Here is a 25,961-nt window from a genome sequence, read left to right on the forward strand (position 1 = left end):
CACCCTACAACACAGAGGACAGCACCTCACAGCAAAGAATTATCTGGTCCCAAATGTCAGCACAGTTAAGGTTGAGAAATCCCAACCTACACTTTCATTTCTTGAAATTAACTCCTTGTCATTCTACCCTATTCCTGCTCTTTCTCTCCCCTAATCTTTCTTTGTAAAGATCTTTTTTTTCAATTGAAGTATAATTGACATATAACACTATATTAGTTTCAGGTGTACAACATAATGATTCAATATTTGTATAAATTGCAAAATGATCACCACAATAAGTCTAGTTAACATCTGTGACCTTATACAGTTACAAATTTTTTTTCTTGTGATGAGATCTTTTAATATCTATTCTCTTAGTAACTTTCAAATATACAATACAGTACTGTCAACGATAGTCACCATGCTGTAGGTTACACCTCCATGACATTTATTTTATAACTGGAAGCTTGTACCCCGTGACCCCTTTACCCACTTCGCCTACCCCCGCCCTCCTCTCTGCCTCTGGCAACCACCAATCTATTCTCTGTATCTATGAGCTTTGTTTTTTCAAATTAGATTCCACATATGAGACTAAAAATCTTTGTCGTCCTTCAAAAGGTCTTAAACTTTTTTTTAATATCTTTGTTTTTTAGTTAAGAGTTGCCACTGGATTTCAATAACATTGTCAATAATCAGTATTTCAAAAGCAGAACTGGAACAAAGTTTTAAAATTCTTATTTCTAATCTACCTGCTTTACAACTCTCTTAACTCAAATGAAAGCTTTTAAATAAGGAGGAAACTGAGGGGAAAAAAACAGACTCTAGGGGATGGCAGCTAATCTTCTTCAGTGATCCAAATTTCTAGAGCTACAAAGGCCAAATGGCCTTCTAATTTCATTTGCAGAATAAATGCTGTGTCATTGAATGTTATATCACCCATGGACTGTTATCTCTTATGCTGGCTAGATAGCCTCTAATCAAACCATGATTTGCTTGAAATTAATGTGACCTCAGATTGGTGGTTTTTAGAAACAAAGAATTTTTTAAACATTTGATTCCTTTTATTTATATGACCATATGTTACGAAATTCCACAGAATTAATTCTTAAATGTGAAAAGTAATATATACAAATAGGTGATAAAAGTATGAAGTTTTTAGAAACGGTCCATTAAAAGTCACATTCCATGAAAATCATATATCTGATAAGGAATTCTGATCCAGAATATATAAAGAACTCCTACAACTCAACAACACAAAAAGAAACAACCCAATTCTAAAGTGGGCAAAGCAGTTGAATAGACATTTCTCCAAAGAAGATATACAAATAGCCAATAAGCACAAGCTAAGATGCTCAACATCATTTGTCATTAGGGAAATGCAAGTCAAAACTACAATGAGATATCACTTCACACCTATTAGGATGGCTATTAACAATAAAAGAGAAACTAACAAATGTTGGCAAGGATGTGAAAAAATCAGAACCTTTGCGCACTGTTGGTGGGAATGTAAACCGGCTTGGCTGCCATGGAAAACAGTTTGGCAGCTCCTCAAAAATTAAATGCAGAATGACCACACGACTCAGTAATTGCACTCCTAGTAATTGCATTCAAAAAATACACAAAGGAACTGAAAATAGATCCTCACACACACGTACAGAAATGTTCACAGCAACATTATTTATCAATAGCCAAAAGGCAGAAACAATCTAAGTGTCCATCAACAGATGAATGGATAAACAAAATGTGGTATATACATACAATGGAATATTATTCAGCTTTAAAAAAGGAAGGAAATTCTGACACATGCACAACATGGATGAAACCTGAAGATGTTATACTAATGAAATGAGCTAGACACAAAAAGCAAATTTGGTATGATTGCACTTACATGAGGTAACTAGAACAGGCAAATTCATAGGGACAGACAATAGAATGGAGGTTGCCAGGAAGTGGGAGGAGGGGGGATGGGGAGTTTTTGGTCAATGGGTACAGAGTTACAGGTTGGGAGGATGAAAAACTTCTGGAGATGGATATCGGTGGTGGTTGCACAACAATGTGAAGGCACTTAATACCACTGAATTGAACACTTAAAGATGGTTAAAATAGTAAATATTACGTATTTTTTATCACAATAAAGAAAAATCACATGCCAAATGTTACAATAATTTGCTTCATCACCACCTTTAAGATTTTACAAATAAAATCTCCCTCTGCCAAAATTAGAGGTTTTCTCTAAACTCTAATTTTGAGATGGAAAATAATGTACCATCGGTACGTGGAAGCTTTGAAAGAAATTAGAATCCCTGATAATATAAAATGCTGGGAAATCTTCACACACACTCCAGGCCCAATTAGGCAGGTTAATCTCCTTTCAACAGGCAGTCATAGTTTTGTTCAATTCCTGGCATTCTGCCTGCCTTTCAGATCCTTTCTTCCACTCAATGATGATTCATGATAACCTATCAATTTTCTCTGATGATGGTAGTTTGGGGGGAGAAGGGAATTATTGTTTTAAAAATAACATTAGCTTCTACACTAAGAACAAGGAAAAAATATGAAACAATCTCTAGAAAGATTATTTTTTTAAATGACATCTATTATCTATCTCAGAATCACTCAATAGCAATTTTATATACCATTAATCAATATTTTGAGCTTTATTTTCTTGGAATCAAGTATTCTTATACTGCAAACTATAAAATGCCTTCAGTCAAAGCAAATAATTAAATTCAACAAATATCCATAGATTCAACAACTCTGAGCATTCTAAAAGAAAGCAGAAATATAAATTTCTTATCATGCACTGACATATCTGATATTTACAATTGTGTTAATACCTACTAATACTCCAGAATCTCTATGACTTCAAACCCATTGGAAGGTCCACACAATTTGAAATTCAATCTTTCATAAAGTTAACCTTATGATCCCTCCTAGAAAGTAATATAATAGCATCTACTGCATGAAAATATTATTGTGTTAAATCTATCTTATAATACACAACTAAGTACAAGAATATTTGAAGTTCATTTTGAAATACACCTTGTTATCACCATTCCTGGATTTGGGTACACTGTGGCCCAGAGGAAGTAACATAACGATGACTTGTGTCTCATCTGATAGAAGCCCACAAATATATCAAAATCCTCACAGTGCACAGCGCACACACACCTTCAAAATAGAACTCCTCCAACAACGGCTTGGCTTCTTTTTATACTAGTACTGAATTTCACATGAAACAAAACGCCCTGCTTCAAAGTGGTATATTTTGTCCAAAGAAAGACTTGGTTATACCAGGCGTCCTTGTACTCCTGATAGGAGGTGCTACGGTAAACTGGTGTCACTGGAGTTTACACGTAATAGGTATTGGGGAAGTCTTGATGTATGTTCATTTAAATCCCTGGATACAATTCTCTTGGCCGCTCAGATAGTTTGTCTTCTCAGCTAGAATGCTGACGTTGAGTAGACATCATTTCTTAAGTTTTAGCAGAGAGTTAGAATTATTTTTTAAAATAAAAAGACGAGATACGTTTTTTATTGTTGCTCAGTACCACTTCTTTTGGAGATGGAACTATTATTCTGTTGCCTGTTTGATATTTTTATTTATGCCAAATCTACTAAAAGGGAAGTCAAACAGGCATTACAGCATCGAAGAGGGAATCTAAAGAACATGGCTAACCATTTGAGTCACTTTTAAAGTAGACTTAGAATGCTAGATATCTTTTCCATGTACTATTCCGAAAATTAAAAGCATGATTAAACATTTTACAGATAAGCAATTCAAGAGACATCAATCTTGGAAAGATTATGGCATAAATTTCTAGCATTTCAACCTATATTCTTTACGTTGTCAGCATATGCTTGGAAATACTGTACAACACTCCACAACAGTGACATTTTATTATTCAAGTTTGGAAGGGCCCACAATTAAACTGGTGCTTCCATGAATAAGAGGCAACCTGATGTATTGGCTATAACACAGGATGTAGAGGACGAGGACTTGAGTCTGAAGGCCAGCTCCATCACTATCTGTGACTTTCAAGCAGTTAACCACCTCGATCCTGTTTCCTCCTTTGTGAAACAAACAATAACCACCACCCTTCACACTGAGTGGATGTGCACAAAAGCAGTCTGAAAACTGTAAACTAATGTGAGGATATTATTTTTTATTCTTAACAAGTAGTTGTATTTCTGCTTATTCCTCCTGCATGCCTCATTGTAGAAGTAAAAGGTGCCAAGAAATAAAGAAAGAAAAACCATCTCAGAAACAGATCAGAGGCAAAGAAGGGGAAAAAAAGGATAAAAAATCCAGTATCTCACATCAAAAAACCAGGATCTCGAAGTGGGCGGAGCAAAATGGTGGGGTGAGCTGACCCAGGGTTCTCTCCCCTCCAAAATACAACAAAAGATTGGAAGAACTGAATTTCAGAGAATAAACATAATGCCAGCTCGTTAGAGACCTACAATACCAAGAAGGCAGAGCTCATAAACCTTGCTTACACCCTCGGAGGCGCTGGAACAGTAGGAGAGAACATCGCTCCCTCCGCTAGAGTCTGCCATCCCTGGGGCAGGGGTCGGGAAGGAGCGGGGAAGGGGCCACGCCACCGGGGGATCATCCAGGACTCCTGCCCTGGTTCAGTGGAGACCCGCTGACTGGGGGAAAGCTTCCGTCTGCGGGGACCCCATAAATCAAGGGCCTTGGGAGACCAGAGAACAGAACTGATCTGAACCCAGACCAGCGCGTGTGAGTAACAGCCCCTCCCCCCAGGCAAAGCCAGTGGGCGCAGCCATCTTGCCCCAAGGCGGAGAGCTCATAACATGCGGCTCTCGACCCCCATCTAGTGTCAACAGGCTGTAACTGCAACTGAATTCTCCCACCATGCGACAAAACCGCTCCTCTACCATCCAACAATTTATAAAAGCCCCAGACCAGAAGGAAAACAATAAAACACAGAATTAAGTCCTGAGGACTTCGAATTAGGTAAACTAAGCGATAATGAATTCAGAGCAGCTATAATCAAAAAACTCAATGAGGTAGAGAGAAAGATAAAGAAACAAGCCGAGTTCTGGAGTTACTTCACAAAAGAGATTGAAATCATAAAGAAGAATCAAACAGAATTACTTGAGATGAAAAACACAATGGACCAGATACAACAGAATACGGATTCCCTGAATGCCTGTGTAGACAACATAGAGGAGAAAATTAGCATAATCGAAGATAGACAGGCTGAATGGCGCCAGACAGAGGAAGAAAGAGAACTAAGAATTTAAAAAAATGAGGAAAATCTCCGAGAGATAATGGATTCAATGAGGAGTAAGAACATAAGGATCATAGGAATTCCCGAGAATATGGAAAAGGAAAATGGAGCAGAAAGTGTGCTTAACGAAATTATTGAAGAGAACTTCCCAAATCTAGGGATCAACGGAGAAATGTGTATAGAGGAGGGTTTTAGATCTCCTAGATTTGTCAATGTAAAAAGACCCACCGCAAGGCACATAATAGTAAAGTTGGCAAATAGGAATGATAAGGAGAGAATACTCAGGGAAGTAAGGGAAAAAAAGAGAATAACCTATGAAGGAGCCCCTATCAGACTGTCACGGATTTCTCTACAGAAACCCTACAAGCTAGGAGAGAATGGAGTGATATAGTCAAAGCTTTAAAGGATAAAAACCTTCAGCCAAGAATACTCTATCCAGCAAGAATTTCCTTCAGATATGAGGGAGAAATTAAATCTTTTCCAGACAAACAAAAGTTAAGGGAATTTGTAACTAAAAGCCCTCCATTACAAGAAATCCTCAAGAAGGCTCTCATACCTGAAAAAAGAAAAAAGGGAGAAAGGGGACACAATCCACAGACTAGGGAGACTGATGGATAGAACCAGAACAGGATAGCAAATATTCAATTATAGTATTAGGGTAAAGGTAAGAAACTACCAAAACAAGGACGATCTTAGCACTCTAACTACAAATTAATAAGACGAGTTGGAATAAAAAATGAAAATAATTATTTAGGAGGGGAAGAGCAAAGGGTCTAAATCAGTATTGGTCAAGTAGGTAAGAGACTACCAGAGAATAGACTATATTATACACGAGATTCTAAATACAAACTTCAAGGTAGACACTAAAATAAAGTACAGAACAGAGTCACAAATCATAAATAAGGAAAAATCTAAGAAACCCAGCATAAGAAACTGCAGTATTAAATGGGTAGTCTAAAGCAAACAGGAAAAGAAACACAGGAAAACAAGATAATGAGCAACAGATTAACAGCATTAAGTCCACATGCATCAATAATCACTCTCAATGTGAATGGATTGAACTCTCCAATAAAAAGACACAGAGTGGCAAAATGGATTAAAGAACACGATCCAAAAATTTGTTGCCTCCAGGAAAAATACCTCAGCCCCAAGGACAAACACAGACTCGGTGAAGGGGTGGAGGACAATACTTCAAGCAAATAGCAAGGAAAAAAAGGCAGGTGTTGCAATTCTCATATCAGACCAAGTGGATTTCAAAATAAGACAGGTAAAGAGAGACACAGAGGGACAATACATAATGATCAAAGGGACACTTCATCAAGAAGAAATAACGCTTATAAATATCTATGCACCCAACACAGGAGCACCAAGATTCATAAAGCAACTATTAACAGACCTAAAGGAAGATGTTAAAAACAACACAATAATAGTAGGGGACCTCAACACCCCACTCACATCAATGGACAGATCACCCAGACAGAAAATCAACAAGGAAATAGTGGAGCTAAATGAAAAACTAAAACAATTGGACTTAATAGACATATATAGATCACTCCACCCTGAAGGAGCTGAATACACATTCTTCTCAAGTGCACATGGAACATTCTCTAGGATAGACCATATGTTGGGAAACAAGGCAAGCCTCTACAAATTTAAAAAAATTGAAATAATAACAAGCATCTTCTGAGATCATAGTGCTATAAGGCTAGAAATTAATTACAAGAAAAAAGCTGAGAAAGGCACAAAGATGTGGAGACTAACACATTACTGAACAAGCAATGGATCATTGAAGAAATTAAAGAAGAAATTAAAAAATACCTGGAAACAAATGAAAATGATAGCATGCCATACCAACTCATATGGGATACAGCAAAAGCTGTATTAAGAGGAAAATTCATCCCAATACAGGCACATCTTAACAAACAAGAAAAATCCCAAATAAGCAACCTTAAAGCACACCTAACTGAACTACAGAAAAAAGAACAAATGAAGCCCAAAGTCAGCAGAAGGAGAGAAATAATAAAAATCACAGCGGAAATAAATACTATTGAAACGAAAAAGGCAGTAGAAAGGATCAATGAGACAAAGAGCTGGTTTTTTGAGAAGATAAATAAAATTGACAAACCACTAGCCAGACTTACAAAGAAAAAAAGGGAGAAAGCTCAAATAAACAAAATCAGAAATGAGCGAGGAGAAATAACAACAGACTCTGCAGAAATACAACAGATTATAAGAGAATACTACAAAAAACTATATGCCAACAGAATGGATAACCTAGAGGAAATGGATAAATTCTTGGACTCCTACAATCTCCCAAAGCTCACTCAAGAAGAGGCAGACAATCTGAACAGACCAATCACAAGGAAAGAGATTGAAACAGCAATCAAAAACATCCCAAAGAATAAAACCCCAGGACCAGATGGCTTTCCTGGGGAATTCTACCAAACTTTCAGAGAGGATTTAATACCTATCCTTTTCAAGCTATTCCAAAAAATTAGGGAAGATGGAACACTTCCTAACACATTCTATGAGGCCAACATCATGCTGATACCAAAACCTGACAAGGACACCATGAAAAAAGAGAACTACAGGCCAATATCGCTGATGAACATGGATGCAAAAATTCTAAACAAAATTTTGGCAACCAGAATTCAGCAATTCATCAAAAGAATCATACATCATGATCAGGTGGGATTCATACCAGGGACACAGGGATGGTTCAACATCCGCAAATCAATCAACGTGATAACACCATATCAACAAACTGAGGAATAAAAACCACATGATCATCTCAATAGATGCAGAGAAGGCATTTGACAAGATCCAACAGCCATTTATGATAAAAACTCTGAACAAAATGGGCATAGAAGGAAACTACCTCAACATAATAAAGGCCATATACGACAAACCCATAGCCAACATCATACTCAATGGGCAAAAACTGAACGCCATTCCCCTGAAAACAGGAATGAGACAAGGATGCCCTCTATCACCATTCTTATTTAACATAGTACTGGAGGTCCTGGCCAGAGCAATCAGGCAAGAAAAAGGAATAAAAGGAATCCAAATAAGGAGGGAAGAAGTGAAACTCTCGCTGTTTGCAGACAACATGATCTTATATATAGAAAACCCCAAAGAATCCATTGGAAAACTGTTAGAAGCAATCAACAACTACAGCAAAGTTGCAGGGTATAAAATCAATTTGCATAAATCAGTAGCATTTCTATACTCCAGTAATGAACCAACAGAAAAAGAACTCAAGAATACAATACCATTCACAATCGCAACAAAAAGAATAAAATACCTTGGGGTAAATTTAACTAAGGAAGTGAAGGACCTATATAATGAAAATTACAAGGCCTTTCTGAGAGAACTGGATGATGACATAAGGAGATGGAAAGACATTCCATGTACATGGATTGGAAGAATAAACATAGTTAAAATGTCCGTTCTACCTAAAGCAATCTACAGATTCAACGCCATCCCAATCAGAATCCCAATGACATTCTTTACAGAATTAGAACGAACAATCCTAAAATTCATATGGGGCAACAAAAGACCCCAAATTTCTAAAGCAATCCTGAGAAAAAAGAACAAAACGGGAGGCATCACAATCCCTGACTTCAAAACATACTACAAAGCTACAGTAATCAAAACAGCATGGTACTGGTACAAAAACAGGTGCACAGATCAATGGAACAGAATTGAAAGCCCAGAAATAAACCACACATCTATGGACAGCTTATCTTTGACAAAGGAGCTGAGGGCATACAATGGAGAAAAGAAAGTCTTTTCAACAAATGGTGCTGGGAAAACTGGAAAGCCACATGTAAAAGAATGAAAATTGACCATTCTTTTTCACCATTCACCAAAATAAACTCAAAATGGATCAAAGACCTAAAGGTGAGACCTGAAACCATAAGGCTTCTGGAAGAAAACGTAGGCAGTACACTCTTTGACATCAGTATTAAAAGGATCTTTTTGGACACCATGCCTTCTCAGAGAAGGGAAACAATAGAAAGAATAAACAAATGGGACTTCATCAGACTGAAGAGCTTCTTCAAGACAAATGAAAACAGGAATGAAACAAAAAAACAACCCACTAACTGGGAAAAAATATTTGCAAGTCATATATCTGACAAAGGCTTAATATCCATAATATATAAAGAACTCTCGCAACTCAACAACAAAACATCAAACAACCCAATCAAAAAATGGGCTGGAGACATGAACAGACATTTCTCCAAAGAAGATATACTGATGGCCAATAGGCACATGAAAAGATGCTCACCATCGCTGATCATCAGGGAAATGCAAATCAAAACTACACTAAGATATCACCTTACACCCGTTAGAATGGCAAAAATATCTAAAACTAATAGCAACAAATGTTGGAGAGGCTGCGGAGAAAAAGGAACCCTCATACACTGCTGGTGGGAATGCAAACTGGTGCAGCCACTATGGGAAACAGTATGGAGATTCCTCAAAAAATTAAAAATAGATCTACCATACGATCCAGCCATCCCACTACTGGGTATTTATCCAAAGAGCTTGAAGTCAGCAATCCCAAAAGTCCTATGCACCCCAATGTTCATTGCAGCATTATTTACAATAGCCAAGACGTGGAAGCAACCTAAGGGTCCAGCAACAGACGAATGGATAAAGAAGATGTGCTACATATATACAATGGAATACTACTCAGCTGCAAAACAGAACAAAATCATTCCATTTGCAATAACATGGATGAACCTTGAGAGAATTATGTTAAGTGAAATAAGCCAGCGAGAGAAGGATAATCTGTGTATGACTCCACTCATATGAGGAATTTAAAATTATGGACTAAGAACAGTTTAGTGGATACCAGGGGAAAGGTGGGGTGGGGGGGTGGGCACAAAGGGTGAAGTGGTGTACCCACAACATGACTGACAAACATTAATGTACAACTGAAATTTCACAAGATTGTAACCTATCAATAACTCAATAAAAAAAAAACCAGGATCTCAACATATTAGCATCTTATTAGGAATTAAAATTATGACATCATTTTCTTCCTAATCAGCATTAACTGCCACTATTCACCCAGGAGAGTTATCGGACAGAAATTTCGGAGCCCATAATCTACACTTTCTCTGTAATTCCAGGATCAGACAGAAAGAGGGAGAAGGTGAGACAACAAACAGACCCTGGCAGAGATGCAGCACTCACTGTGCAAAATTTGACTTTCCAGCAAGTGCATCTGTTCAAAACATAATTGAGAACAAGCCAGAAGCAAGAAAGGGTTCTACCTGCCAAAACAGATGTCACCAAGTCTGTACAGAGAAGATCACACAGGACCTATTTGCAACTACTTTCAACTCAGTTTAAACAAGTATGTTTCTAGGATTTCCAAGCAAACCGGGAGAGGGAAAAGGAGATGCCACCAGCAGGTGCAGCGACAGCAAAGGGAAATCAAAGCTGGCAGCCTGACCCCAAGAAAAGGGACCACAACAAGCAAACAAGAGAAAAAAAACCTATTAAAAAACAGACACCAGAGCTCAAGAAGCACAAGAGTTTGAGGTCACTGCATCCAGGATCTACCAGCCCTTCCTCTGAGCTCCAGACTTGCTTACCGTGCAGCTTGCAAACCGTGTCCTTCAGAACTCTGGAGATGGCAGAGAGCCTCAGACACAGCAACGAGAGAGCAGCGGGGAGGCGGCCAGCAGGCAGAAGGCAAAGCACGAGGCTCTGTCCCTCTGCAAAGGCCACCTTTCACCAAGGCAGCCTTTCTTCGTTCGGCTTTACTTATTGTGGCTTCCTTGATGAAAGGGCCCTGTGGGTAAAAAAAAAAAAATTTTTAATTAAAATTTGACTACCTCTGACTTCCACCCTCCAGGATCCTTAAATGCAACACATTCCAATGTAGAAGCAGAATCTACACCAGAAGCTGGGGAGAGGGCGGGATGAAGAGCGAGAGCACAGAGGACGTTCAGAGCAGTGAAACTATTCTATCTGATACTACAATGACAGACACACGTCATTATACATTTGTACAAACCCACAGAACAGAGAACACCAAGAGGGAGCCCTAATGTGAACTCTGGACTTTGGGTAATAATGATGTGTCAACGCAGGTTCATTGACTGTAACAAGTGAACCACTCTGGTGAGGATGTCCACAGTAGCAAAGGCTGTGCACGTATCGGGGCAGGCAATATGTGGGCACTCTCACCTTTAGCTCAACTTTTGCTTTGAATCTAAAATTGCTCTCAAAAATAAAGTTTATTAATTTTTAAAAAAAGAGAAAGAAAGGGAACCTACTAGCTTTCTGAAAACGCCATTTTTCTTCCTGCATTCCCTATTCGTGGCAGCACCACTCTAACCACGTGGCTAAGCTAGAAACCATGGGCCACCCTTGACTCAGAACCATCTCATGAAAATTCTATTCCTTGCTCTTCCTCAATCCCACATTCAATAGGTCACTAAATACTGAGGATGGGCCCTGCCACACACTTCTTAGCTATGTCCCATCCCAGACGTTCCCAATGAGTCTGTTCCACCCCAGGCAGCCGTAGGCTACTGTGCCTCCCCTCATCAGCCCACCTCCCAGAAAGCACTCTGCCTCTTGGGCTCCTCACGCAATGTCATTCCAAGTCCAGAGCTGATCCTGTCACACTCCTGAGTGACACACCTTGCTGTGACACTGCAGCCGAGTGGGACAGTACTACTTTCAGGGTTTGGGATTAAAAGCACTTTGTGCTTTACAATTTTTTCTCCAAATTTCTACTATGAGTATGTATTTATATATTCTACAGGAAAACGCCCCAGTAAATATCATGGGTGAGTATGATTTGATGCTTTTAACATCAATTCAAACCAGGCTCTTCACAATGCGGCCTCTTCAAACTACATTCCCCGCCCAATCACTTCTCGCTCCCTTTGCCCTTCATTCCCTCCCCTCTGCCCGGAAGGCCCGTGTGCAGTTACACCCTGCTCCTCCTTCAGGACAGAGCTGGAAGCCAGCTTCCTGGAACCTTCCCTGAGGCCCCCAGGCAGCAGCATTAATCAGCTCTCCTCAGCTCCTCTGGGCTTCCACAGTGCCCACCTTCACAATAGCACGGATCACAGTGGACTCATGTTTGTTACCTGTTTTCCACAGAGATGGTGAGATCCTTCCAAAGGCCACAGGCCAGGCCACAGAGTGGTCTGTTCCACCTCACACCAGGTCTGGCACACAATAAACGTGGCATGAATGAAAGTAAAATCCAGTTATCAATAACATTAACTATTGTATTATTAAACCTTACGCAATTAGTCTAACTTCTGACCTAAAGCCCACGGCTTTGCTCATGTGATACAACAAATTCCTCTGAAAGGCAGAATCATATAATGCATTCCCTCCTTCCTGTGCATTTAATAGTCTGCCCACTTAAGGTGATGTTATATAGAACACAAACCCATACTGGAATACTGCAAAGTGTTAAATGGCTATAAACAACACTATAAATGTTTTTTAAAATGACGTGTGGGCAATTTTTAAGGTTTTATTGATGTGTGTATGTTGTGGGAGGTTGAGTTTCCTGGCCAAAGGCTGCCTGAGGGATGGCGACTACAGACTGGTAGAGAAGAATCAGTCATAAACTGTGTTATGCTCTGCTGTTTGGAGAAGCTCAGATTTTTAATTGCCAAACATACTCCCAAAGCAGTGGAGCTGATGTGTCAAGCACTGTCTCCGCACTGTCTCCCCAGCTTCGCCAGGTGTTAATGTGGCATTTAGCAGTACCACACCACTTCAATGTGTCTTCACTCTCCTTCAAATACCCCTTCGATTATGTGAGTCTCCTGTTCAAACTCTTTAATATTCCTCTTTTGACCGCAGGTTAAAATTTAATAGTTCTCTTTTGCCTACAGATTAAAATCCAAATGGCTTGTCCTTCCTTCCACCTTACCGTAGAAAACACCCACCCATCTTAGGGAAGAGAAAGGGGTGGTTGAAGGAAGAAACTAAATTGATCAAGTATCAATGATGAAGCGCTCTGCTAGGTGCTGGGTATTTCAAGATAAGACATGGTCTCTTCTCTCTACCATATTACAGTCCACAGAGGGAGACGCAAATCTAAAGACATCGTTATCAGATAGGTGACAGATGCATTATTATAACCGCTATTAAAAGGGTCAGGGGAGGGGCTGGCCTGGTGGCTAGCAGTTAAGTGCACACGTTCCACTTCAGCAGCCCGGGATTCACTGGTTCGGATCCTAGGTGTGGACATGGCACCGCTTGGCAAGCCATGCTGTGGTAGGCGTCCCACATATAAAGCAGAGGAAGATGGGCACGGATGTTAGCTCAGGGCCAGTCTTCCCCAGCAAAAAGAGGAGGATTGGCAGCATATGTTAGCTCAGGGCTAATCTTCCTCAGGGAAAAAAAGGGGGGGGGGGTCAGGGGAGGTTCCCTGTGGGAGGGGCCATGCAAACTCACTCTCGAACAGTAGAGGAGAAGGGGAAAATCAGAGAAGCAGCGGCTCTCCCTCCTGATAGCTAAGGACATCTTCAGCATCCTTAAGTTCTCACAAGGACTTATTGCAAGAGTTTCTATTCCCATTATGCCTTCTACTTCACCTCTATTTAGAGTCCCAATCCCCAAATGGGACCATTCTAATTACAGGTATCCCTGCTTTTCGAAAGTTCCCTTTATGCCACTTCAATTTTATGAAACTCCTACATTAGCACCTGTTTTCACTAACTTAAAGAAATCTGAAGAGGATTTTCGCTTTTATCAAGAAAGGCGAAAAATGTTTCCACTTTACACCATTTCTGCTTACAAAAGTTTCCAGAGGAACACTCTACTTTTGGATAATGGGAGAAAACTGTACTTTTGTCAAGGGTGACTCAAAATTCATACACAGTAAAAATGGAATTCTAACCAGGAAAAATATACAGAAATCCAAATAGATGTCAATTTTTTTACATAAGGAATCTTACTATTGGATAAACATTTTGATATTTGCTTTCATGACTTTTCTCTCTCTAATTAGGCTATGAAATCCTGGAGAACAGGATTTTATTTTGTTCTGTTACTTTATTTTGTTATGTGGTCCCAAGGGCCTGGTTTGGGGCCTCATAAGCAGCATAGGTACAACCGGCACAGAGTATATATTGATTGAATAAAACACCTATATAAACCCCCAAAATTTATAAATCCTACTTTATAGAGCAATTACTACATCCACAACGTCACAATATTTTAAAACCCCAAAACATAATCAATATTTTGAAAAAAGTTAAAAGTGGGTATTTGCAATAAATCTAGACCAATAACAATAGAAAGGAGGTGCCACTCCTTTGAAACAACACCTAGGCACCAACTTGCCATTGTTTGCACATAGAGCAAACACCTAATGACAGCTTTGTGTAAACACACAATCAACCAATAAGCCCTAAGGGAAGCATTTTTGTACACAAAGGTTTGCCTTTGACAAACATCTGACCCAACTTCTGCTCCTAAAAACAAAATTCTGCTACCACTAGCAAATAGGGAAAGAATTATATAAATGCCTCAGCAAGTGAAAGAAAATCACGAGACCTAAAATCTTTTTAGTTGAATACATTTTCTCATCTTCCACATTCATTGGCTTCTAATAATTACTCATATTACTAATGATAATCACTCATATCATTAATCACTGGTAGTCCCGCTTTATGAACAAATTGTGCTCATTTCTGTGCGGTCGTTTGGAAACTGGAATTTCTCATAGAAACAATGTTCTGAGTGCTGATATAGTCCCTGGCCAGCCCACTTAGCTCCTAATCCCGGTGGTCTCTAATCTGCTCACACTAGCCCAAACAGGTGATGTCTACCCACCATCTGCCCACCTGCTTTCTGCAGCACCCCAGGGCCCAGGCTTAGGGGCCTCAAATCTTCACAACTGCCCTTAATGCACAAACTTTTAAACTGCCTACTCTTTCTCCTTCCTCCTCCAACCAAACTCCAATCTCTCCCGTGCGATTCTTAGCAAAGTAAAAAGCAAGATGAATGAATGGATTTATAATGAAGTGTGAATAACAGAAGTAGTCAAATATTCTACCATGGGATGGAAAACTGATGGAATCTGTGAATCCTTTTCCGAGTTATTTTCTGAAAAGTGTTACCACCAAGTCAGTTAAATTTAGATACAAGAATTCAGAAAGTAACTCCTAGCACTTCAGCTGAACTCTACCATCCATCAAACTCTCCTGTAAAAATATTTGCAAATCTGCTCTAAACCTTCCACAGCCCGCAAGTACTTAAAACAAAATCCTTCAAGGCTTTTGATAAACTGCCCCAATCTACGGTTCCAGGTCTGTCTCCTACCTTACCCATCTCACAATTACTGCATTTTGCAAAAACAAATTGAAACATACAGACACACATATGTGCATGTGCGCACGCGTGCGCGAGTGCGCACACACACACACACACACACACTAACTAAAGCAAATCTACATTGATCAGCTTCCAAACAGTTTAACAGATTAAAAGTGAAAAATAATAGGCTATATGGAAGAAGACATCCCTGGGTTAAAGCAGGGTTTGTGAAGGCACACAGCCCGCTCTACCTAGGGATGTGCTCTCAGGATCAGCGAGTTTAAGCAGCTGCTACCTCAGTGTTCACATTTTCACCGCTTCCAAACCCTAAGTTGTTTCAGAACCAATCCCCTATGTCATCAACACAGCTGGGTGGCCCCAAGAGCACATGTGCACTTTCCAGATGATTTGTCCAGTGGTAGAAAACTGGAAACTGGAGTTCTCGAATGAATGGTCATCCCTGGTAATCCCAGTGTTTGTAAACCAGACTGAGTTTCACAACGCAGCACTAAATCGATCCATTTCATGATTGAACAATACACGTTTCCAATTTATAGTCCCTCAAAGTTAAATTTGAAAAGGGGGAAAAGGAAGTGATCAGACATTAATATTTAATTTCCCCAAGGGGAATTTCATATATAAAAATAATCCTGACCAGTGATGTTAATCAGAATACCAAAAGAGAGAAAGATTTTGATATTTAGTATTTCCTTCAAAAAAAGAAAATAAAAATTGCCTTCAAGAGAAAAATCAGAACGTTGTAGGACTCCTTTACATTTATTTTATGGGTTAAATTTTTGTCTTTGAATTAAATATGGGTTAGGAAATGCAGGAAAAGAACTAAAATCCTTTCAGTGTTTATGACTTCTTAAAATGACACAGCTGCGTATACACATTTATAATGTTTCTTAATACTTATGAATTTCACTTTAAGTTTTGAATTTAATTTTTATGTCATAGTCTCTTTAATTCTTAGAAAACTGATTTCTAGTTGATTAGGCTTCCCAACTAAAACTGAATAGAATACATTATATAGGTATGATATTTATACACAAATTACATTTTTTACATTATACTAACTGCTAATTCTGAATCACTTGACAAAATATGATGCATTTTAACACGTGATCTAGTATTGCTTGGTAATATAATGAGCAAGGAACAAAGGGGGGTTCAGTTGACAAGGCTGATAACAAGACCCTTTCTACATCCAACGTGACCAAAACATAAGCTCATCTCAGTAGCAGTCTGCTTTTCCTTTTGTGAGCATAGTTTGAAACATATACACTAAAAACAGTATCAATTTTTACGTGGCTTTAGTGGGGGGGGTGGAGGGTCAGCATATCGTGTTAGCAATTTTCTGTGGAATCACATTAGAGCTTCATTGTGGTAGCCATATCACATTAAAATCTGTTTTTTGCTAAATGGCTTCCATTGTGTATTTGGTGAATCTGATATGGAAAATTGCTAATGCAATAGGAGGATCACATAAGCTTTCCTGACTGTAATGCTCAGCCACAATATTCAGGAAAAAGAGGCTCAAGGGGACTGGAGGGATTTCAGGGCTGGCTCTCCACAGCCTCTTAACAAGTCCTCAGCTCAAGTTCAACATTGACTTCTTGAAAAATGGACCGTTAAAACCTACTGTATGGGGGAAAATCCTTTTCAGATTTTATTTCAGAAGAGATCATGGGTTCAGTGAAAGATGTGTCATTTAATTAATATTTATTGACTGAGCACTATGCAGGGCACCACGGTTAGCATTAACGGAATGAAAAAGATAGATGAAACATGGTCTGTTCCTTCACAGATCTTGAAAGGATTGACTGAGGAAAAGAAATAAATTATCATATGAGTAACTTAATACAAGATGTGGCAAGAGCAGAAAATGCAAAGAGCCATAGGAGCTCAAAGGAGGACATGCCTGCAACCAGGGTCAGCAGAGGAAGTTCTGTGAAGGCAGCACCTGGACAGGGCCATAAAAGATGAGGACGATGTTGATAAATCTGAAGATCTGGTGAGGGGTGGGGATGCAGGAGAAGGCATTCTATGCCTTAGCAGGAGTAAAGGTGCAGAGGAGAGGACAGGAGAGCTATGCATGGGAAATTATAATTCATTATTTTAATTGCAGCATAAAATACGGACGGGGTGGGAAGATAAGCCTGGAAAAAAGGTCCAGGGTCAGCCTGCGGCTGACACCAAAGGAGAGCAGTATGTGGCGTTAAGGATGGTTTGGGGTGGAAGTGCCAGGATGCAGTCCACCGGCAAGATTAACACTCAGCTTTCAGGGGTATGACAGCTTCTAATGCTAACAGTCATCTTGAAATCTTAACAACTTTGGTTAGCACACATTTCTTAAGAGACACAATTTATAAGACTATTTATTTTAAAAGGTTAGTTTTCTGCCAAGGGATATTTGTTTATTTTTTGTTATACCCCTAGTCATGACATGGACATTCACTAGGTTAACAAAAAACATCACTAAAGTGTTCACACTGTTGTAACTATGTGTGAATTTACTGTTTGCTTTTTTTTTTCTTTAGAATAACTTTTCAACTCACTGGCAACTGTAACCAAGGAAATATAAAGCCAGAGGCCTAGAATTACAACTATTTGAAGAGATTCATGCTTTCAATGTACTGCTGTATTTACTGTTTCATTCTGGACACTTCCGTGTTTCCGAATTCCCCTCTAAATGCTAGAAACAATAAACAGAAAATCTGCACTAAGCTTCATTAGAGCTTTAAAATTTAATGTAGTATGTTTTGCAAATTAAAAAGAAAAAACTTCTTTATTTTCCTTAACCTGTACCTTTCCTTAAATCAGAACACATTCTGTGGATGAGTATTATTTCTGACACATTAAAGCAGAAAAAGATGAAATTGCTGTTTTATTTACTGCAGAATGTCAGACATAAACTAGTTAGTTGCCTAAGTGCTACAGTGACCACTTATTAAACACTCCAATTTGGTAGGGAAATTGCACTCTCATTAATCACAATTAAACTATTTGTAAAACTGAAATTGAAATTTTAATCCTTATGAAATAATTTAACAGATTTTTTTTCTCCTCCAACTGACCACACAATCAGAAAGGATAAACAAATTTACCAGTTGCTTATTACTTATTGATATCCTTGGCAATGTTTCGTTTAAAAAAACAAAACAAAACTCTTCTTTCTCATTACATGTCTTGGGCAATCAGAGACGCAGTGGTTGACATCTGTGAATATTTTCTGATTACTCATTAACTTGGGATATAAAAGTAAAAGAAAAAGATTTTAAAAGGAGAAAAGTCAAAGAGCTCATGCTGACTTTAAAAGATTGATGACAGAGATGTAAGAACTGTAAAGTATTTAGTGATTTAACCTAAAATTTGTTTATATCTTTGATTTTTTAGTAAACACTATACTAATAAAAATTAGTTAGCTCAGATTAAGAGTATGTTGACATTCCCTTAAACATAGCTTGAAACCACAGAGCTGAAGCATAAAACAACTCTGACAAAGATAGCCAGTCAAGCATAAAAATGGGAGTTGGTTGTGTCAGAATAGATTAAGAGGCTGAAGACTGTCTGCTAAAGACAGTTGTCTTGCCATCAATGAAGGCAATTATCATCACTAAAAGTTATTCTTCTGATATATTATTTGAAACTTCCGTCATATTATATCTAAAATGCTCCTTATTTATAAACTATTACATCATTTTCTTATCTGCAGTGTCCTTCTTGGACAACCACAAACTTGAAATCCGTCCAAAATCTTGTTGTTTATGGTTTCCTACAAGCATAGGGAAACTCACTTATTCAATTGTCTATTTGAAATTAGGAGAATGTGCTGGGTTTTACTTTTACTTCCTTTTTAAATATATATGACTATTTTTAAAATGCAAGTACTCAATGGCATTCCCTCACACCGACAGGACTCCTAAAGCGGAAGATCTGTCTGAAACAGAATATTTCACACACCCAGAAGGATGCCCCAAATCCTCCGCTTACTTATGGCCAAGGAGGCAGCACTACTAAGTGCCGTATGCCTTTACAGTTATCCTCTATTATTCCTGCTAAGCCACACTTTCAGAAGATCATCCGAGAAAGCTGGCAAGCCACGGAAATGGTACTCGTAAACTGCATCCATTAAAAGCAATCCACAGTGTCCTGTGGATGTGTATCCCACTGTGAGTTACTGGGTAAAGAATTTACATGCAATTTTATTCCAAAACTAGATGTACATCAGTTGTAGGTTATTTCTCAGGAGTACCAGTTCCAGCCCAGAAACAAGTCAACGGAGTTATTTCTAAACTATCATTTCAAATTTCCACTGTCAAGAGTGGGAGGAGGAAGGAATAGTAACGGGAAGACTCGTCAGCGATTAGCCATCCATAAAAATGTTTCCCCCGCGCTCCTCCTTCCGATCACAATGCTGGCGTCAGTTAGTCTCCTGTATCTGTTCCCCACCTCGCCCCCCTCCCCTCTGCGGAGAGCTGGCACCGAATGGCAGGCGAAGGAAAAGACAAACATCCCAGCTCCCAAGACAATCCAAGCGCTAGCCCAGAGACACTTGAACAACATTCCTAACTTTTTTTCCTTTTCTCACTTCGCGTGCCTCAAAGGTAAGGAGAGTGAAAAGCCTGTGTGATCGAAGGCCAGGGAGGCCAGCTGAGTCACAATTACTACCCCTCACCCTGATTTCTCCACTGTCCTCCACCCCCCACCCCGCACCCCCCGGCACAGCAAATGGTTACTCAGCTCCGAGTTTGGGGCTCCAAGGCCCCGGTCCTCGGTGCGCGGTGCCCGGCCTCCCCCGCGGAGAGCGGGCGCGCATCCCTGCCCACGCCCTGGGCCACAGCCCCGCGCGGCCCGCGCCCCCGCCGCGGGACAAGCATCCTCCGGCAGGTCCCCGGTGCCGGCAGCCCCGGCGGGTGCGGCCAACTCCCCGGGGCTGTCCCCTCCGGCTCCTCTCCCACCCAGCCCACCCCAAACAGGCTCTGCCAAGAAATACGCGGACGAGAATACAAAGAACCAAGCCACACGCCCAAGAGCCTCCAAGACTTCCCTTGCGGAAGAAAAACTTAGCCACATACGCACGCACCGGCCCAGCGCGCGCCGCAGAGGGCATCTCTTACCTGTCCCCACGGTGCCACTCATCCCTCCCCCACCCAGGTCTGGCTCCCCCCGCCCCCGGGGGTCCCGGCCGCCCGCTCCGAGCGCCGCGCACTCACTGCCTGGCTCGCGCGCCCAGGGGCTGCAGGGCCCGGCGGCGGCGGCGGCGGCGGGGACCGAGACAGCGGCTGCGGCGGCGGCGGCCCAGCCGGCGTCAGTCAGACTGGAGCCGCGCAGCCTCATCGCCCGTATTAGTGCGCCGACCTGGAAAGCGGCCAGCAGCCCTGTTCCCCGGCCCGCCCCCGCCGCCGCCGCGCGCCCGGCCGCTCGGGAGCCCGCCGGGAGGGGGCGGCCACGTGCGCGGAAACCTGCGGCGGGGGCGCCGGCCACGCGGGACCCCGGCCAGGGCTGCCGCTCGGTCCTGCCGCGCGAGCCCAGGGTCGCCTCGGTCCGCGCCCCAGCCCCGCTCCCGGCAGCGTGGGGCACCTCGCGTCCCTCGCTCCCCCGCCACTCTCGTCTCCACCTGGAGCCTGAGGCCGAAGGAGGGTTCTTACCAGAACAGATGCAGGACCAACAAACCGGTTTGGAAACCCCTCCGAGCCGCTCTTTCGGACACGTTTCTAAGCCCTGATGGTTCCTTACTCCTTTCAGAGTAAAGGGATCATTACACCCGTCCGCAGCGCCAGAGTAACTGGTTTGCACAGGCATAGGCAGAAGGAAACCTAATCACCCTGAGTGGTGAGTGGGGTTAAAACTAGTTATATAATTATGTGGATTGTCATTTCCCTACGTGTATTTGTTGAACAGCCTAGCGTATAATATATATTATCTAATCTAATAAAGATACAACCTCGTGGGCACTGAGCAATGTTAATGTACAACCTTCTTGTTCATGGCCTGCCTGCCCACTAGGTAGCCTGCCTTTTGAGGTCACCGTGGACTCCTGGAATCCACTCAGAATACGCTTAGGAAATGCCACCCAGTACTGATGGCCTTTGATTCCCCATCAGCCAGTAGCTCTTCAAAGAAAAGGCATTTACTGCAGAGGTGAAAGTAAAATAAAGCCACTCAGGACAGTATTCAGTTTGTTCCTGTGTATAGGAAAATCACTCCCCCAAAAGGATTCTCCCTGAACTGTAAACGTGAGAATTTAACTGCTTTTTCGAGTTCTTAAAGCACTGGGCTTTCTTCCCATGGCAGATGCCGTTTCTGTATTATCACACTGTTGTAGTGGAGCAATGCCCTTATTTAAAACAGCATTTGTAGTAGAACCTAAAACTCGAATTGAAGTCCTTTTTCTACCCCTGGCCCGTTTACCTCTGCTCCAGGCCAGGTGTTATGTTTGAGATTGCTCTGGGTGTGAAACACCAGGAAACATTTAGACTGCTGAAAGCTACCCATGGCACCTGTTGTGTACTTTATTGCAAGTAAACTAATTAGGTCCTCAGGATTGATACCATGTGGCTCACGTATTTTAAAAATGTTGTTAAGAGAAGAAATGGCTCAGTCACTCAGTTTCCTTCTCTTATGGCATTAGACAGTGCAGAGGACGCGATGCAGAGCAAGAAGTTAGAACCACTGCTGTGCTGGCTCATGCTTCTGGTGTGGAGTCTTTGTAAGTTCACGGAAGGCTCCTGGCTCTTGGCAGGACTTGGATTTGCAGATTCTTTGAGTGTGTGTAGTCTGCTTTTTCTGTACATTCTCATTTACATACCAAGACATTTTGGCACCTAAAAGTTAGCCTGTCACATATACGATTCTTATCATTTATTCCTCAAGCCTAGTATGGAAAGTTAATCCATTTCACCCAAGAGCAGTAAGATCTGGTGAGTTATAAGAAACTGCCCACTCTGGGAAAGGAGGCTCAGCGTTGACACTCCATTTTTCAGGAGCTGACTAGCCCTGTGATAGGAAATCCAGACTCTCTGCTTTATTTTTCCTCTTGATTTCTTCATTGGCTGCAAGTTTACTGCTTGTTAGAACTTCCACCAAAAAACTACATAATGGGAATCATATGAGCGGTGAGACTCAGTCACAGGTTGTGATTTGGTGGAACCTCCAGTAAAATTTTGGTTCAAGATCTGAAAACCGCAGTGAAACTGAGCTTCCCATTTTCTGAATTAGAAGGACTTGGCGCAACATGAGCTCCTACAGCCTATAAAACAGCGGTAGGAAGGGCAGCTTCCTTTCCCGTAAGAGGCTGAGTTCTCTTCACTTGTTCTATGCCCAGCATAGGATGAGATGATGACAAAGTCTATAGTACTCATAGATGTGCAGGTTCTGCTTTGTTCATCTCTTGTCCCTTACGTTTGATCTAGCATTATAATGGTTCCGCTCAGAGCCTCAACTAGGAATTGTTGCTCACACACCCCTCCCGCTTCTAGTCTCCTTCCTACATTTCATCTGTAACTCTGTCCTAGCTCTCCGTTATTCTGCCTCCCCCTTGAACTTTCCATCAAGAGCCATCATTCATTCCATAACCATTATTGAACACTGTCCTGAGTACCAGGTGCCTGGACTAAGCATATGAACACGGCACTGGCCCTCAGTCAACTCAGGCTCACTAGGAGAGACACACACACCAACGATTGTCATACAGCTTTGTGTGTCACTTTGGGGTGTGGGCACAGGGGAGGTGTCAGGGAGGTCTCCACAGAGGTGAAATTTTAGCTACACCTTGAGAAATGAGTATGAATGCCTACCCCCTCAGTAGCTAAAGAAGCCCCCCACCCCCCCCCCACCCCCAAGTCTCAGTGGACACAGCTCTGTGAGTACCAGCTTCGAGGCACAGTGCAGCCTGGATTTCAGCCCCCTGGGCCAGGCACTCTGATGCAGACACAACTTGTACAACTGTAAAGGCAGCCCAGAATGCCTACTATGTGCAGAATTCCTGGACATTTTGAGCATGAAAACCTCGTTGTTCCTAAGAGAACTGTCAAACTAGTTGGATAAATAAGAAAAATAATGTTACGAGGTAGGACATCACCAAATAAATGCTCTGGGATTGTGACAAGGTACTCGACTAACAGAACATCTTGATTTAGTCATGAAGAGTGACGGCTATCTCCTGTTGTGGGATTCTCCCTCCTGGGACTGTTGAGGGGAAAAAGATGAGAGGAAAAAAACAAGAAATCACCTTCATGTACAGTTGTTCCCCAAATCTCATTTATTTATTGTTTTTTTCTTCATAGCATCATCACTACATGAACTCATATAAACCATTCATTTGTGTGTTTTGACTGTCTCTCTATAAGAACGCTCTTTTTGCCCACTACTGTATCCCCACAGCCTGAAACAAAGCCCGGCACATGTAGATGCCCGATTAATATTTGTTGAATGAATGAAATGTTTAGCATGTGGTTAAAAATATCGGGAAGGTGATTAGAGGAGAGATGTAGATTTGGAATGTACCTGTAGAGGTGACAGCAGAAGCCACTAGAAGGAATGAGATCCCTGATGAAGAAATTATGGAGAAAGAACAGAGGAGTGAGAACACGCTCATTGAGGAAGTGGGAGGAAAAATTGGAGCCTTAAAGAAAGACCAAGGAATGGTCCCAGAGGTAAAAAGAGAACTCACAATTCTGTTGCTTACCTTTCCTCTTTCCGCCACTCCTACGGTTCCTCACAGTTTCACCTTACTCTGTAACTGGGATTGCAAACAGTGCCAGCCTGGACCAGGCTGGGACTGTCAATATGCAGTCGGCCAGGTGAGATAGCATAGTGAGGAGTAGGGACTGGAGAGCACATTTCCTTCTGAAGGGAGCTCCTGGTACGCAGCTCCAGCCAGTTGGCGCCATGTGAGAATGAGGACATAATTTCAAGGGATGACAGACATACAGAATTTTATGGAAAATCTTATAAATTAAAAAGTTTTGATAACAAACCCAATTTGTTTTTTAAAGACACAAGCCAAAGAAAACATATTTGAGCCAAATTTGACTAGCAATTTGCAACCTCTGAATTTTGCCCTCTCTCCAGTCCATTTCAGCATCTCTCTTTTTTCTATGAGAGAGAAAGGATAACTCAGGTCATTACTTCAGTCAAGTCATAGCTTCTCTTGGGAACAAAACTCTTCCCCCAGTCCACCCAGTATTTGTCCTTTACTCCACTGTCAAACTTCACAATGCATGATTGATATTTGTCTCTCCGTCCTACCCGTCCCTTCTTAATTTCCCCAACTCTGGCTTCTGCCTTCCATCCCCACAGTTTGATTTCAGTGCTATTCCAACATTCTTAGAGGCCACCAGTGACCTTTCAATTAATAATTCAGTGAACTGTCTTAATCTCCATTTTAAACAATTTTTTGAAATATGTCTTTATTATTTTAGTTAAATTCCACCTCTTAGTTATTATGAATAATGCTGCAATGAAGATCAGTGTGCAGGGGCCGGCCTGGTGGCACAGTGGTTAAGTTTGCATGTTCTGCTTCGGGTACTGGGGTTCACTGGTTTGGATACCGGGTGCGGACCTGCACACCGCTTGTCAAGCCATGCTCTGGCAGGTGTCCCACATATATAAAGTAGAGGAAGATGGGCACGGATGTTAGCTCAGGGCCAGTCTTCCTTAGCAAAAAGAGGAGGATTGGCAGCAGATGTTAGCTCAGGGCTAATCTTCCTCAAAAAAAAAGATCAGTGTGCAAATATCTCTTTGAGATCCTGCTTTGAATTCTTTTGGATCTATACCTAGAAGTGGGACTGCTGGATCATACGGTAGCTGTATTTTTAGTTTTTTGAGGAACTTCCATATTGTTTTCCTTGTGACTGCACCATTTTACAGCCCCACCAACAGTGCACAAGGGTTCGAATTTCTCTGCGTTCTCGCCAACACTTGTCATTTTCTGCTCTTTTGATAGAGACCATCCTGATGGGTGTGACTTGATATCTCATTGTGGTTTTGATTTGTATTGCTCTTACTATTGGTGATATTGAACATATTTTCATATGCTTGTTGGCCATTTGTGTATCTTCTTTGGAGAATTGTTTGTTCAAGAACTTTGCCCATTTTTTTAATCAGGTTATTTGTTTTTGTTGTCGTTTAGTTGTTGTAGGAGTTCCTTATATGTGCTAGATATTAACCCCTTATCAGATATGTGACTTGAAAATATATTCTCCAGGGGCCGGCCCGGCAGTTAAGTTTGCACGTTCTGCTTCGGCGGCCCGGGGTTCGCTTGTTCGAATCCCGGCTGCAGACGTGGCACCGTTTGGCAAAGCCATGCTGTGGTAGGCGTCCCACATAAAAAGTGGAGAAAGATGGGCACAGATGTGAGCTCAGGGCCAGTCTTCCTCAGCAGAAAGAGGAGGATTGGCA

At 41.3% G+C, this 25,961-nt stretch overlaps 1 protein-coding gene across 7 annotated transcripts in view; it reads right to left on the reverse strand.

Annotated features, from left to right (window-relative positions):
- Positions 1-20,983, reverse strand: part of SMAD9 (SMAD family member 9) — a 77,440-nt gene extending 56,457 nt beyond the window's left edge. The window contains exons 1-3 of one of the 7 annotated variants that reach the window (XM_023621518.2): positions 20,774-20,983; positions 12,359-12,439; positions 10,847-11,046 (exon numbers count right to left, since the gene is read on the reverse strand). The gene's annotated coding sequence lies outside the window, so the exon portion shown is untranslated. Of the gene's footprint in view, positions 1-10,846; positions 11,047-12,358; positions 12,440-20,677 lie in introns of all 7 variants that reach the window. The other 6 variants (XM_023621521.2, XM_070239540.1, XM_070239538.1 and 3 more) reach the window with 6 other exon arrangements.
- Between the last annotated feature and the right edge of the window lie 4,978 nt (positions 20,984-25,961).

Source organism: Equus caballus, chromosome 17 (assembly GCF_041296265.1).
Source record: "Equus caballus isolate H_3958 breed thoroughbred chromosome 17, TB-T2T, whole genome shotgun sequence".
NCBI lineage: Eukaryota > Metazoa > Chordata > Mammalia > Perissodactyla > Equidae > Equus > Equus caballus.